At 45.2% G+C, this 16,756-nt stretch overlaps 1 pseudogene; it reads right to left on the bottom strand.

Annotated features, from left to right (window-relative positions):
• Nucleotides 1-5,133: 5,133 nt before the first annotated feature.
• On the bottom strand, nt 5,134-16,657 carry LOC136542405 (uncharacterized; annotated as a pseudogene).
• Nucleotides 16,658-16,756: the final 99 nt, after the last annotated feature.

Here is a 16,756-nt window from a genome sequence, read left to right as displayed (position 1 = left end):
ACAATAACTAGATAGCTGTGTGGTGGCCTAGGGTGGCCGGTATGGCCACGCCACCATAACGAGCGACCGCTCGTCGTGGCCACCGCTTCCAAGAGCTCCGTTGCTCCCGTACCCCTGCTTAGCGTAGGCGCTAGGACCGTAGATGGAGGTCGGCTCGCTAGCTGGGCTGGTGAGAACCCTAGATGGCCAGCGTGGCCGGCTAGTGTCGTGCCACCACGCCAGCGAGCGCGGGGGTGCCTGGGACCTCCGCTATGTGAAGGTGAATTATTATAGGGTCATTAGTGCATGATTGCTGACTGCGTGAATAACGCGCATAGTGGACGCGCGATTTCGTTTAAGCGTGGGGACTTTTGTGCAAATGTGTCAGCACGCGTGAGCCGCGCCTCGTTGGGTCACGAGTTCGAATTTGCTTTTTCTTTTTCCTGAGAAATTAGAAATAGTTATATCATTTTATTTCTGTGCTGATCTTTGATAATTAATATCAATTCATATAAGTGTCTAAAAATTATGAAATAAATTTTGTTGAGTTCCTAAAAATGTTTTCTATCTGATAGTATGGTTAGTTTATACATGTTTGTGTTGATGCTAAGGTCTATTAAATCATTTGAAAGTGTTTAATGTTATTTAGATTAATAATTGTAGAAATTTTTGTGGCAAATTAGTAATAGTTTTGACCATGAAATTTTTACAGTAGATTTATTATATTATTATGTGCTCACTGTAATTTTGTAGCCTTAGAATAGGTTAAGAAATATGGTAGCTAAATACTCCTTGTTTTAGTATATATGAAATTGTAAACAAAGTAAGAAATGCATTTTTGTTACTAAGATAATACTTGAATGTTTCATGCCTGTTTAATGGAAAAGGTGGGTAGCTTAGCACCTTAGTCATTAGAGTTAGTTTAGTAGCTTAGTGAATATATTCTTAATTTAAGAGCTGCTGTTGCAAAAATGCTAAGTGTTACATCATCACTGCATGCATGTAGAGAACGTGTTGGTGGAGTTCGTGACCGCCGGAGAGCAGGCATACGAGGAGGTGATCGAGGAGTACGAGAAGGAGTTTCTCGTATATGAGGGAGCCCCGGAGCCACCAGTGATTGACTTTGATGACACCCTGCCTGCCCTAGGCAAGCCTCGGTGCATAACCCTTATTTTGAATAATCATTGGATATATATATGTGATGTGCATTTACATTACAGGCTTATTGTTGAAACTACATGCATAGATATACCTACCTATGAGTCCTACTAATTTAGGTCGAGTAGCTGCTATGCTTAAGTTTTTCGATAGCGTGAGGAACCTGTCGTTACTCACAATAGGTGATTATTATTACTCTCATAATAAAATGGTGAAAGGAAAATAGAGACCGGACATGGATATGGTATGGGTATTGGTGGGTGTAATAGGTTGTGTCCCGCGGCCAACGGGGCATAGTTTGGCTACACTGTTTTCTCTGTCCGTGTCGATTAAGGACCGTTCGTTGCTGTGGATTCTAGTCAAGTCACAGACTTATTATCCTAAGCACATACTTTCTTATGGGAGCGGGAAGGCTCGTTGCTCTCTTGTCGTGGGTTCTGACTCTTTTCGGACCGACTAATTGAAGGCGGGAATGGTGGAGATCTAAGCACCACACTGAGTCCGGAACTCAGGAGTGAGGGCTTGAAGTCCAAGTTTAGACAGGGACCTAGACCCTTTGACGGGAGAGTGGTAGGTTGGTCTTGCTTGTGCCTGGGGTACAAGCGGGGCGTGTGTTTTAGGGTACCTAGCTGAGATACATTGGTTCACGAATCGCTGTGTGATACGGTACGGCTTAACTACGATCTAGCACCACAGTAAGAACTGAAAGATGAAAGGGAATGAATGGACCTGATTGCTCAACTCTTGCTTGAAAGTAGAATAAATGCTTACATAGAATGGTTAGCTAATAAACTAATCATGACTGCTAACAAAACATACATAAAGATTCACTATTAGTAATGCTTTACGCAAAAAGGAAACCCAACAAACCATAAAGCTTATCATATCCTTTAGAGTCAGGAAATTATTCCCACTAGTCGAGTAATTCTTGCGAGTACATTGTGTACTCAGTGTTTATTTACCCTGTTGCAGTTGCAGCTTGAGGAATGGCTGTTGTGTGGAGGATTCTTCTGGTGGGCACAGACGGATCCTTGTATCTTATCGTTAGATGTTTATTTCAATTCCGCTGTTAAATTCCGCACTCTGAACTTGGTATTGTAATAATGTATTTTCGAGAACTCTTGTTGTATGAAATGGTCTAAGTATTGTAAACTCGTTCTCATTATTGGATCCTGGATGAAAAACGTGGATTGTTCGAGTTCTCCCTTGGGGTGCCCAACTTTCGGTGTGCTTAGCGTCTAGTGGAAGACGAGTGCCTCCGAAAACGTGCCATTTCAGGCGGTTCTGCCACACCATCTTCATTATTTCATGAGATCAATATCACCATTTGAGTGCCACCGTGCTTCTCACTTGGACTGCACCAACCTAGCTCATATCATAACTCATGACAAAGGTTAGTGTATTGGTTTTATCAATTATCCAAAATCAAACTAGGGCTTTCAAGTGTTGTTGCGCCAACGGGAGTGGCACGATAAGGTTTTCCACGTGGCAGTCGTAGTCCACTCTGGCAGATCATGCCGCGCCGATGCATGTGGCGCTGCAACGTGTTTTGGCTGCGTTAGGGACTTAGACGCAGCCAAACGGGTTATATTTAAAAATAAAAAAGCAACGGTGTTAGATTTAGAATTTATTTAAAAAAAAGGTTAAAAAAAATCTCTCTGATTTCTCTAGGTCCAGCGTGGGAACGCTGATCCTCCTCTACTTCACGCTATTCATGAGCAGGGCGGACTACAGTAGCGGCGGCGGCAGCGCCAGCGACGCCCGGTGAAACGCCGGCCGTCGAGAGCGAAGGGGGCATTTCGCCTGATCTGAGAATTTTCAAACCTGCAAAGGTTGAGAAGAATACCGTGGTCCAGGCATATATAAAAGAAAGGAGTGGTGCTTCGTGAATCTGAAAGGCCAATCTCATAGAGTGGAAGAACGACAGCGAAGAAATCGAGCCGGCTGGGGATTTTTGATGGAGAAGTTTGTGATGGTAGACATCTTTGTTTGTTCTTTTATTCTCCCTCTCTTTTTTTTTGTAATTTTCTCAAAATGGGATACATGTCACTTTACAAGGTAACAGATGATACTGGATTTTTATTCCCCCATGATGCTAAAAGCACAACCAAACAAATTGTTATACATATCTTAACAGCGATAGCCAAGTCTGTGCTCGGATGCCGTTTAAACAGTGGTACATATATATATCTTCGTTGAACCTACCCTTAATGAACTGCAACTCCTAATAATGTGGGGTTCTCCTAGTGTTTAGCATTCAACATATAGTACGGCATTTTTCCTACTTAAATGTCTCCTAGTTTTTCTACTGAATGTCTCCCAATGAGGATTCTTACGTGCTAGAACTAGTATAGTATTCTTATTAGTACTTATAACACTAGAAGAATTCCACCATTTTAGTAGTGGACACACAAAGAATGACGCGAATCACAAAGGATGATCCAAGATAATTTGGGACCCTCTATGCACTGTGTCACTAAGAGCAAGTCCAACCATAGAGCCAAGTATTTGGCTATTAGCCAAGTCATAAGAGTCAAGCTATAAAATAGTAGTCTCTTATTCGTTCATAAGAAACTTTTTTATTGTTAGTTTCACCCGTGTATCACCTTCTCTTTTCTAATCCTCCTCACATGCACTTGATGTCTGGACCCACCATTATATAGGCTCTTGAGCCCAGCTTATTGCTTACATTAGAGCTAAGCTCTCCTCTCTTCTCTCATCCATGTCAACATCACTTGGCTATAAGACCATTATTGCACTTACTCTAATCTAGCCAGCTAGACTTAGATAAAATTTGCCGAATTGAATAGGTTTACGGCTTTTGAAATTACTTCACCGAAGTAGAGTATATAGAGTAAGTGCAATAATCACTTATGATACTCGACATAAGTGTTAACCACCTGACAGATAATCATAGACTAGAACTGGAGCCACCCTGCAACAACACAAACGGATTTCTTAAGTTACTCAGTCTAATGCTAAACATTTCATGTCAACCGACCGTCTATAATGAACACTGTTTTGGAAGCCTCGACAGCCTTAGACTTGCAACTCAACGGAAATAAGTAGACCATATCTGGCATTTTTTTCTGAGAGGTGCGGTTGATCGACACCAACAGTTGCCATATTATTAGGCTTATTAGCGTACAATAAGCCTAATACATATCTTGTATCTTTCAGGTCTAAAACTCGTTTTCACTCAGTTGCAAACTTGCAAGTATAGCCTATTTCTATGTAGTTGTATCAAATGGAAACAAATATCAAGTAGTAAGGATTATCTTAAGACCATTTCAAAGAGTCTGCTACAGTTTCATCTCAACGAGACTTTCAGTGTCAAGATGTCTGTATCTCACTTCAGGGTGTTCCTGGTCCATCAGATAAACCCAAGCACACATACTACCAGAAGTTCATCCTGGTACTTTCAACCACATCCACAAGATGCTTAGTTCGAACAGGAACCAGAAAAAATTGAAACAGTAGAAAACAACATTCAACATTATACGATCATTGTAATGGCATCGGGACCAAAAGAGCAAGATCTATCAAGCTAAATGAACAGTAACAGGAAAAACTGAACACAGGACTTGATAAAGAAACAGCAAAAGAAAAATTAGCCAAAAAAAAAAACTGAAGGCATCTGATCTTCAGGTTGGGTACAAATGCATTTTGATCTCCTTTTGGGAAAGATTAGCCAATCTAATTCAAAAGTGCGTATTTTTTAACCCAAAAAAAATCAAACAATACTATGGGCGAATACTTGAAAAAACAAAGGTGAGCATCCGAGCGCCTTGAAAAATCCTTGTTCAGGAGGAAAGTTAGAATGTTCAGGTCCACATGTAATGATTTGTCCCTGCCACCCAGGCAACTAGAAGCTTTGTGATCATTGGGTTGAGTTTCCTGCAGGACATAATTACTCTAATTTTCTGGTGATTTGCACAAAGGCAGTTCACCCTACTATTTTATCTGACATAGAAATTCTCTGATGACCAAATACAGTGAGGCGAATAGAAGGTCGTAAATACAATATACATTTGTTTCTGCTGCGCTAAACTTCAAGTTATCTTTAAGATACAAACGCCACCTAGAAGGTGGTCCAACAAAAAAAAACATAAAGGCTATGGTGCTTGACACGGAGCTTATCAAAACATGCACACATTACAAGGTGTAATAGAAGGGATAGAACACAATGCTAGTACCGTTTTGATATGCGTGGCATGGAGTACTTCTGTTTCCTGTCAAGGTAAATCCTCACAACGACAGCAGCTGTTTCCTCTATAGCTTTTCCAGTGACCGCTGCATGAAAACAGTATGAAAGCATGTTTTTAAACAAAGAAATAACAAACAAAAGGTTTCATGGATACAACTAGACTTACCAATGACTGGCCACATTGGATTTTGAGCAAAAATTTGATTTGCATGGAGCAGTTCCTGCCTCACATGATCCATTTCAGCATAATTGCTCTGCCCATCACCAAAACCTAGAGCTTTGGCCCTAGTCTTTCTAATTGCTTGAAGAACCACTGGGTTTATTGTCAATCCAAAAACCTTGTCTTGGCTGATCTCAAAAAGGGATTTTGGAAGATTCACTCCCATCACAATTGGGACATTTGCTACCTTGTATCCCTTTTGGGCTAGATATATTGACAATGGTGTCTTCCCTGTACGTGAAACGCCGGCAAGTACAATGTCTGCACGGTTGAGGTTCTCTGGCTGTGCCCCATCATCTTGTTTGATGGTAAAATCGATAGCATCAATCCGTCGAAAGTAATCCTCTGTTAGCTGACACGGTCGACTAGGAGAGCTTCGTGGAATTCCAGATGGAGCAACACCCATATGAGAAGCAATGGCTTCAACAGTAGGCCGAAGAACATCAGTGGATGGAACACCCCAGAAATCGCAGGCCTTCTTAGCTGACTCGGCCATTGAAGGATCAGCAAGGGTATATAGAACCAGTGCCCCTTCCTTTGCTGCTTGCTTTATTACCTCAAGAATTCGATCCATGTCATTAATCTACAGAACATTATCAGAAGCTGTTACTTACAAAAGATGCAGCCTATTACTAAAAAGTGTTGTGCATCTAACATTTTTCAAAGCCAACGCATGTAGAAAAGTGGATAACTAGCATCTAGTCGGGATTTTCCTGAGAGAAGAATATGACAAACATCTGCTTTTCTCCAACAATATGATCAACACAAACAGACAAAAAAAAAACTAGTCATGGCAATAAAAACCTTTGCCCTGTTCGTTTGGGCTTGTTTGGCTTATAAGCCATGGCTAAAAGTACTGTTGGCTGGTTTGGTGTGAGAGAATACGTTGATAACTAGTATCCCAACGACCCAACTACCTGATACATAGTTGCCTCTGCACAAACAATTATTAATGTGAGTACAGGACCGAGACAAAATTTTAACCAATAAAATAAATAGATATGCATGAAGAAACCTTGCAGTTATGAATTTGCACAAAACTTCTGCCTCTACCGTCTACCCCAGTACATGATCCATATGCATACCCTTGGAGATTGCGAATTTATCTTCACTCAAAGAAAACGTCCAAAACATGAAATTTCTGTATTACAAATAAATTATCCCTCAAATTGAGAAGTTGTAGCATAGCACAGTAATTGATAGTAGTTGTACTATAATGAACCTGAAAATAGATCAAACTTGTGCACATATCACTACAGAGCAGGGTGCCATTGTATTCCCAGGGTGTTAAATTCCATTCGTAAAGCTAGCAGTCAACGATTTGTCCTCGAAGATCTGGCTCTTCCTCAGTTTCATTTCTCCAAATTAGCATTTCACGTTCAGTTATTCAGTTACACTTGTGGCGTCATCCATATTTACAGCTACAGTCCAAAAACTGCAGGGCCCCTAATTGGCTAACTCGGTAATTAGATTACAAAACTGAACATCTTCCATGATAATTGATAACTACTCACTCTGTCAGCAGTTAGCACACCATGAACGTACTTCGAGCAAAAAAAAAAAAGTACTTGAAGGCATGGCGAGATATTTACCATGGAGAAGAGGTGGGTGTTGACAGCACAGCCGCGGTCGACGAAGCAGTGCTCGAACTGTCCGAGCGCGGCGTTCACCGAGTGCTCCGCGGTCCACCCGGTCCCATCCGACACTATGTAGATGGACTTCCCGTTCGACACGACGTCGTCCTCGCCATCCTCCACCGCCACCGCAGCGTCCTCGGGCCGCGACGTCTTGGTCACCGACGGCGCCGAGGCCGAGGACGAGGCCGAGGAGAGCACCGCGCGGTCCAGTCCAGGCCGGCGGTTCGACCGCAGCGTCCGCAAGCGGGACCACCGACTGAGCTGCGGGCTCGCTCGCCGCGCGGGGGACGAGGCGACCTCATCCGGGCGTGGTGGCGGGGCGACATCAGACTGAGACTGGCCTGGGCTCTCGACGGCGCGGGTGAGAGCTGGAGAGGAGTCAGGGGCGCAGAACAATGGGGCGAGGCGGCGACCGGCGGGGGACGGCGGCTGCAGCGGCGCCGCGAGCGGCCTGGCGCTCCCAATCATTGAGCTAGGTGAGGCTGAGGGCGGCGTCGAGTCCAGCGGTCACGAGAAGATCCTTTCACTGTTCGCCTGCGTGGGTGGACGACGGACGGGAGTAGTCAGAGAGGAAACGATTTCGCGTTGCTTTCGCTACCAGTAGTGGTGTTCTGTGGCACTAGGAGGAAGTCCAACGATAGAGAAGTGTTTGGCTACTAGCCAACTCGTAAAAAGTCAATCTATTCAATAGCAGTCTTTTATTTGTAACCATGTCTCACATCTTATCTTGTATCTTATATATATCTTATATCTTATATTATATTTTATATATATCTTATCTTATATATCTTATATATATTCTTATAAAACAAAACCACACTGGCTATTTTTCTTAGCATGCAAGTTGTCCAACTAGGCAATACACTATCACATACAATTAAAATCCACTAAACAAAACATCACTATCTATTCATCTCAACATGCAAGATGTCCAGCTAGACAATGTACTATCATACACAATTAAAATCCATTACATGCAACTATGATGTCCATATTAGCGAGACACAAGTATTTTGTTATCCACATCATCATACCACGCAATCCACTAATCTGCAATTACCGCAGCAACGCGCGGAGTATGCTTTTAATTCACTTAATGTTTGAACCCAGCACTACATAGACTCTCGCATCCAGCTTGAGAGCCAATCTCTCCTCTCCCTCCTCTCTTCTCTGCTCTACATCGGTATTTGTTTGGCTATACTAATCTAGCCAGCTAGACTTTTAGATAAAATTTGCCGGATTGAATAGGTTTATGGCTTTTCAAATCACTTCAGCGAAGCCGAGTATATAGACTTAAAACTCCGTACCAAAGACCTTCTAATACTCGATATGAGTGTTAACCACCTCTGACATCGTAGACTAGAACTGGAGCCACCCTGCAACAACACAAACGGATTTCTCAAGTTGCTCAGTCTAATGCTAAAAATCTCATGCTACTTGTCTAGAGTGAACACTGTTTTGGAAGCCTCGACAGCATTACACTAGCAACTCAACGAAAATTGCATTTTTTTCGAGAGGTGTGGTTGAATGTTGATTGACACCAACAGTAAGCATAGCTGTTCAGTCAAAGCAATCTTGTTTTTGGGTCGATGGACCCCCTAGCTTCATTCCTGAAGCCCTAGTGAACGATGTAACATTGTTTTCAAATCAATAAAATGCGCCAGGTACCTTCCCTAAAAAAACAGTAGCCATATCTTGTATTTTTCAGGTCTAAAACTCGTTTTCACTCAGTTGCAAGTATAGCCTGTTTCTATGTAGTTGTATCAAATGGAAACAAATATCAAGTAGTAAGGATTATCTTAAGACCATTTCAAAGATCCTCATGCCAGCTCTTGAGTCTGCTACAGTTTCATCTCAACCAGACTTTCAGTGACTAGATGTTTGTATCTCACTTCAGGGTGTTCCTTGTCCATCAGATAAACCCAAGCACACATACTACCAGAAGTTCATCCTGGTACTTTCAACCACATCCACAAGATGCTTAGTTCGAACAGCAACCAGAAAAAATAGAAAGAGTAGAAAACATCATTCCACATTATGTGGTCATTGTAAAGGCATCGGGACCAAAGAGCAAGATCTACCAAGTTAAATGAACACTAACAGGAAAACTGAAACAGGACTTGATAAAGAAACAGCAAAAGAAAAATCAACAAAAACCAATGGCATCTAATCTTCAGGTTGGGTACGAACACATTTTGAACTCCTTTCGGGAAAGGTTAGCCTATCTAATTCAAAAGTGCGTATTTTTTAACCAAAAAAATCAAACAATATTATGGGCGAATACTTGAAAAAACAAAGGTGAGCAACCGAGCATACTGCCTTGAAAAATGCTTGTTCAGGAGGAAAGTTAGAATATTCAGGTTCACATGTAATGATTTGTCTCTGCCACCCAGACAACTAGAAGTTTTGTGGTCATGGGGTTGAGTTTCCTGCAGGAGATATATTACTCTAATTTTCTGGTAATTTGCACAAAGGCATTTCACCCTACTATTTTACCTGGCATAGAATTTCTCTAATGACCAAATAAAGTGAGGCCAACAGAAGGTCGTAAATGCAATATACATTCGTTTCTGCTGCACTAAACATCAAGTTATCTTCAACATACAAACGCCACCTAGAAGGTGGTCCAACAAAAAAAACATAAATGCTCTGGTGCTTGACAGTTGACACGGAGCTTATCAAAACATGCACACGTTACAAGGTGTAGTAGAAGGGATAGAACAAAATGCTAGTACCGTTTTGATATGCGTGGCATGGAGCACTTCTCTTTCCTGTCCTGGAGAATGCTCACAACGACAGCAGCTGTGTCCTCTATAGCTTTTCCAGTGACGGCTGCATGAAAACAGTATCAAAGCATGTTTTTAAACAAAGAAATAACAAACAAAAGGTTTCATGAATACAACTAACTTGACTTACCAATGACTGGCCACCTTGGATTTTGAGCAAAAATTTGATTTGCATGGGCCAGTTCCTGCCTCACATGTTCCATTTCAGCATAATTGCTCTGATACCCATCAACAAAACCTAGAGCTTTGGCCCTAGTCTTTCTAATTGCTTGAAGAACCACTGGGTTTATTGTCAATCCAAAAATCTTGTCTTGGTTGATCTCAAAAAGAGCCTTTGGAAGATTCACTCCCATCACAATTGGCACATTCGCTACCTTGTATCCCTTTTGAGCTAGATATATTGACAATGGTGTCTTCCCTGTACGTGAAATGCCGGCAAGTACAATGTCTGCACGGTTGAGGTTTTGTGGCTGAGCCCCATCATCTTGTTTGATGGTAAAATCAATAGCATCAATCCGTTGAAAGTAATCTTCTGTTAGCTGACCCTTTCGATTAGGAGAGCTTCGTGGAATTCCAGATGGAGCAACACCAATATGAGAAGCAATGGCTTCAACAGTAGGCCGAAGAACATCAGTGGATGGAACACCCCAGAAATCACAGGCCTTCTTAGCTGCCTCAGCCATTGAAGGATCAGCAAGGGTATATAGAACCAGTGCCCCTTCCTTTGCTGCTTGCTTTATTACCTCAAGAAGTCGATCCGTGTTGTCAATCTACAGAACATTATCAGAAGCTGTTATACTTACAAAAGATGCAGCCTAATACCAAAAAGTGATGTGCATCTAACATTTTTCAAAGCCAACGCATGTAGAAAAGTGGATAACTAGCATCTAGTCGGGATTTTCCTGAGAGAAGAATATGACAAACATCTGCTTTTTCTCCAACAATATGATCAACACAAACAGACAAGGAAAAAAACTAGTCATGGCAATAAATAACATAATGTGCGTTGATAATTAGTATCCCAACTGCCCGATACATAGTTGCCTCTGCATAAACAATTATTAATGTGCGTACAAGACCGAGACAAAATTTTAACGAACAAAATTTCCAGTTCTAAAGTGATGTCGTAGCACTAGTACCGTAACAGATTTGTCCTCCAGGATCTGGCTCTTCCTCAGTTTCATTTTACACTTGTGGCATCATCAAAATTTACTGCTACAGTCCAAAAATTGCAGGGCCCCTAATTGGCTAATTTGATAGTTAGATGACAAAACAGGACATCTTACATGATAACTACTCACTCTGCCAGCAGTTAGCACACCATGAACGTAGGAAAAAAAAAGTATATGGAGTCACGGTATGGGCCAAGACTCCAGGAGAAGGCGTGAAGACCAAGCGGCCCAGGAAGCCAAACCAACGCGCCGTTGGCCCAGAATGGAAGAAGTAAGACTTAGCCTAGCCCAGCTGCGTCTGGTGTACGCTGTGTCCACGGCTGTAACAGAGAAATAGCTATTTAGGAAGGAGAGGAAGCTAACTGGAGTCCAATTTGGTTGGCGTCGGAACTGGCGGCGTGCTGAGGCTCAAGATTTGCCGGCGACTACCTATTCCGCCATAGTTTGTATCTAGATACATATTTCCAGTTCTAAGGTGATCTCATAGCACTAGTACCGTAACATCTGGTATCAGGATTCAGCTCGATCCAGGGAGCCTCACCACCGTGCCGGAGGGAGCCTTACCAACTCGTTTGGAGTTCATGCCACCATGACGACGTAGGAGATGTTGGCCAAGATTCTAGCAAAGCTGGAGGAGATGAACGCCCAGTGGCACAGCCCCACTGAGCAACCGACGCCTTCGTTGCCTCCCTCGACCTCCATCCTCACCACCGACACAGAGGAACGAGAGGCCAGCGCCCCCACCATCTCGACCAAGCCGGCGACGACCTCCTCGGCGTCGCTCATGCCTTCACCGACCTCGGCACCACCGCAAGACGCGGATCCCGGCTTCCAGTTGGGCGTCGACCACCTCAACCGCCTCCCCGACTCGCTCCTACGCGACATCGTCTCTCGCCTCCTCATCAAGGACGCCGCTCGCATGGCAGTGCTCTCCCACCACTGGAGCCTCATCTGGCGCGCTGCCCCGCTCCTCACCCTCGACGACTTCCACCGCTACCTCTTCTCCCACGACCTCAACCCGCCCAAGCCCAACCTCAGGCACCTCGGCCTCCGTTTCCACGGCTTCGAAGGGCCAGTGCCCAACGAGCTCTTCGACCGCCCGCCCGCCGCCCAGGCCCGCATTGGCTTCCCCTCCGTCGATTTACTTCCAGCCCGGGACCCGGCGCGCAAGGTTGCGGCGAACCTCTTCGCCGTGCAGCGCGGGGCGCGGATCATCTACGACGCCAACGCACGCAACGCCGTCCTGGGTAACAACCCCACCACCAGCAACCTGGTGAAGGCCGCCTCGGCCTCACCCACCCCTTCCCTAACCTCCACTCCAAGCCAGGAAGCGACTCCTGCCTTCCAGATTGGCACCACCGAGCTCCTCTATGCCTCGCCCACCAGGTGCTCGACGCTGGGTCTCTACAACATCGCCAGTGTTCCGGTGTTTGTGACCAAGCCATCAGCTTCCTTGGCTTCGATCCCACCTCACAACATTGCTACCGACACCCAAATCACTTGGAGCGAACACCTGCAGACCACGCACGCCAGAGGCATATATGAATATGCCAAGGTGAAAACAGTATCGTTGAGTGGCTGCTACTCTACCGACACCAGCAACATCATTGTTGAATTTGTAGCATGTGATGATCTCCAAACTACAGACATGCTGCAGTCACCTGTTAGATATGTTCATGGCCTTTAGCAATCCACCAAGTACTAGCAATGCCAGGCTTCAGCAAGGTAGTAAGATGTCAAAGCCTCCATGGTTTCAGTTTATTGATTTGGCTAGATCATGGTCTGAGAAGACACTTTTGACTGATGGATTTCTGCTTGAGTCCTCACCCTGGCACACTCTCAATCTGGGTTTCAATCCATCTACTTCACCTCACAAGCTGCAGTGGTTTCAGTTTCTTCAAAGTGCTGCACAAGTTGACGAGGGCAACAGAAAAGCAGCTGTTGACCTATTTCTGTCAAATTTTTCTCAGATTTGGCTTTTCACTGAGATACTAGCTGCAGGCATGTCTATGCTCTTGAATGGGGGATTTTATTTAATCACATACTTTTGGATTAAGCATCAGATAAGTGTTCCTGATCTATCTCCATCCTCAGAAAATTACAGAGTTATTTCTAAATTGTACAAGCCTAGTGCTCTTGGTGCCCTCATGTTAGTCACAAGTTATACCCATCATGTGCTTTACAAATTGCTCTCTGGAGTCTCATGGAAATTTGAACCTTGGCCACCACCTATTCAAAGATTATGCATGCACTTGGTTAGCAGTTACGTTTTTCAGCTAGGAGAACTACGCACAGCTTGATTTGAAGGAGGGCAACTTAACTCATGGGCATTGCCAGTTGCTGAAATATGCTATTGGCTTTATGGTACTTGCAAGTCAGATGGCTTCTGGAAGTATTAAAAATGGATGATTAATAGCACAGGTTAATCTATGGCTACTCTGGAATAATATAAGTGCATATCAGTTGTACAGTCCAACAGGAGTGCAATTTATGCTTGTGTGTCTGCTACCTTACAAGGAAAATGTGGACTTAATTTCTGTTGCAAGCAGCAAGGATACTCGTTCGGTTTGGGCATTGCTTCTGATTTTTGCTAGTACCCCATCAAAGAAAGTCGACCAATCATTCATGGTGGTTCAAGTGCTCGTGTTCCAAGCAGGTTGTCGGTGTCTGATTGTATGCAGAAATAGTTGTGGGTCTATAAAGGGTTATGACCAGCTTGAGATGGAGAGGGGCCCAGAGCTCATCAGCACTTACATTTTGGAGGTCTCAAAGACCTTACAATGTTGCATCAGCTTGGGATTTTTACAGACTTCAGTGATTCCGTTGATACGTATTGGACTCCACATGACATCAAGTATACTGAAGCAGTTACAAGGGTGCAAATACAGAGGATATGCTGGCAGACGCAACAGCTCAAATTACTAGAGGTAAACAAGAACATCACTGAAAATTCAGAAGAAAGACAACCCAGACTTTGGATTTCTTCCCAATTCAGTCAACATGATGTGTTTGTGTACCTGAGAACCCCTATGACCTACATGATGAGTGAGTTATGGGTGCAAGCTTATCTTCATTCAGTTCAGGACATACATCGGTCAATTATTTGCCAATCAACTATCCAAGCAATCTGTATCGACATTGTTGAAGGAGCAGTGAGAGCTGATAGTATTGCATACCGGACACTTCTCTATCCACCCATATTGCACTACTGAAGAAAGTAGTAGAGTACCATCTTCCATGAGAAAGGAACAGAGTCGTTACTCAAATTCTAGTCAAGTGGGCTGGACTACTAGTTGACATATCCACTTGGGAAGATGCAGATCAAGTTTCACGGAAGCTAACTTCACCAACGGCTTGGGGACAAGCCGTGTTTCAAGGAGGGGGGAATGTCACGGTATGGGCCAAGACTCCAGGAGAAGGCATGAAGACCAAGAGGCCCAGGAAGCCAAACCAACGCGTCGTCGGCCCAGAATTGAAGAAGTAAGAGCATCTCCAATAGTTCCCTAAACATTCCTCCTAAAAATCTATGTTTGCCAACTCCTAAAAAGGTTTTAGGAGAAAAAAAGAAGTTCATCTCCAATAGTTCCTAACATTTGACTTCTAAAAAATCAAATGCTGGTCCCATTTGACGTTTTTTTTTCTGCAGTCTTCTTTTTTTCCACGCGAACCTCTTCGTCGCCGCGCGTATCCCGTGTCTTTGGACCATACGGCGGCAACAAGGTGTTTGTTTTGGAGAGGACAAGTTGTATGGTGGCGTACATCTTCTTCCTCCCAGACCATGATGCATCTAAAGCTCAAAGGGCACTCCATGGACGCTGCATCTATGATAACTGCTGCTGGATGGATGTCCAGATGGTGTTGCGGCCTTCCACCTGCAGCAGTGGTGTGGAGGCCACCAAGACCGCCCCTGCAGCAGCTACGCCATCAATTCAGCCATCTTGCACGACCTCGCCGTCCGCGACCTCCGCCCCGACGACGACGGTCACGACAGCAACTGCGCCGCCCACGCCAGCAGTGCCCATTGGTCGCGTCCTTGCATCAGCTCCGACCTCGACTCCATCGTCGACGTCCATGCCTACAGCGCCCTTGGCCGCGGCCACGACTCCGTCACCGACGCCCACCTTCCTTCCGTTTCCGCGCATGGCTTCGTCCGCATAAAGTTACGCGGAAGGAGGAGGAATTTTCCAAGTCCTAAAAGATTAAGAGTAAATATTAGGAGTTGTTGGAGAGGGTTTTTTTCCTCATCTTTCTAAAAAAAAAAGAAGGATTATGAGAATGTTTAGGGAACTCTCAGAGATGCTCTAAGACTTAGCCTAGCCCAGCTGCGTCTGGTGTACACTGTGTCCACAGCTGTAACAGGGAGATAGCTATTTAGGAAGGAGAGGAAGCAAACTGGAATCCGATTTGGTTGGTGCCGGAACTGGCGGCGAGCTGCGGCTCGAGATTTGTCGGCGACTACCAATTCTGCCGTAGTTTGTATCTAGATACATATTTCCTGTTCTAAAGTGATCTTGTAGCACTAGTACGGTAACAGATTTATCCTCCAAGATCTGGCTCTTCCTCAGTTTCATTTCTCCAAATTAGCATTTCACATTCAATTATTCAGTTACACTTGTGGCATCATCAAAATTTACAGCTACAGTCCAAAAATTGCAGGGCCCCTAATTGGCTAATTCGATAGTTAGATGACAAAACAGGACATCTTCCATGATAACTACTCACTCTGTCAGCAGTTAGCACACCATGAACGTACTTCCAGCACACAAAAAAAAGTATATGGATGGAGTCATGGCGAGATATTTACCAAGTTGAAGAGGTGGGTGTTGACAGCGCAGCCGCGGTCGGCCAAGCAGTGCTCGAACTGTCCGAGCGCGGCGTTCACCGAGTGCTCCGCGGTCCACCCGGTGCCGTCCGACACTATGTAGATGGCCTTCCCGGCCGCATCGTCCCTCTCGGCCACGCACACGTCGTCGTCCTCGCCATCCTCCACCGCCACCACCGCAGCGTCCTCGGGCCGCGACGTCTTGGTCACCGGCGGCGCCGAGGTCGAGGCCGAGGAGAGCGCCGCGCGGTCCAGCCCCACACGGCGGCCCGACCGCAGCGCCCGTGACCGGGACCACCGGTCCAGCCCCACACGGCGGCCCGACCGCGGCGCGTGGGACGTGGCGGTCTCATCCGGGCGTGGTGGCGGGGCGCCGTCAGACTGAGACTGGAGAGCTGGGGTGGTGTCAGGGGCGCAGTACGAGGGGGCGAGGCGGCGACCGGCGGGAGATGGCGGGCGGGCCTGCAGCGGCGCCGCGAGCGGCTTGGCGCTCCCAATCATTGAGCTAGCTGAGGCTGTGTACAAGTACATATGCAGAGGCTGGGGGACCTTGGTTACGTTATCCAAAAAGATGCAGAGGCTGGGGGACCTTGGTTCCGTTATCTAAAAAGCTGAGGCTGAGGGCGGCGGCGACTCCAGCGGTCCCGATACGAAGACGACGATGCCTTCCACTCTTCGCCCGCGTGGGTGGACGACGGCCACTGGAGTGCTTATTACAGAGGAAAACGGCTTCGCGCTGCTTTCGCTTCCAGCGGTGGCGGGGCGAAGCTACGTG

The sequence above is a fragment of the Miscanthus floridulus genome, chromosome 3 (genome assembly GCF_019320115.1).
Source record: "Miscanthus floridulus cultivar M001 chromosome 3, ASM1932011v1, whole genome shotgun sequence".
Lineage (NCBI taxonomy): Eukaryota > Viridiplantae > Streptophyta > Magnoliopsida > Poales > Poaceae > Miscanthus > Miscanthus floridulus.
This window is presented reverse-complemented; position numbering and strand designations above follow the sequence as displayed.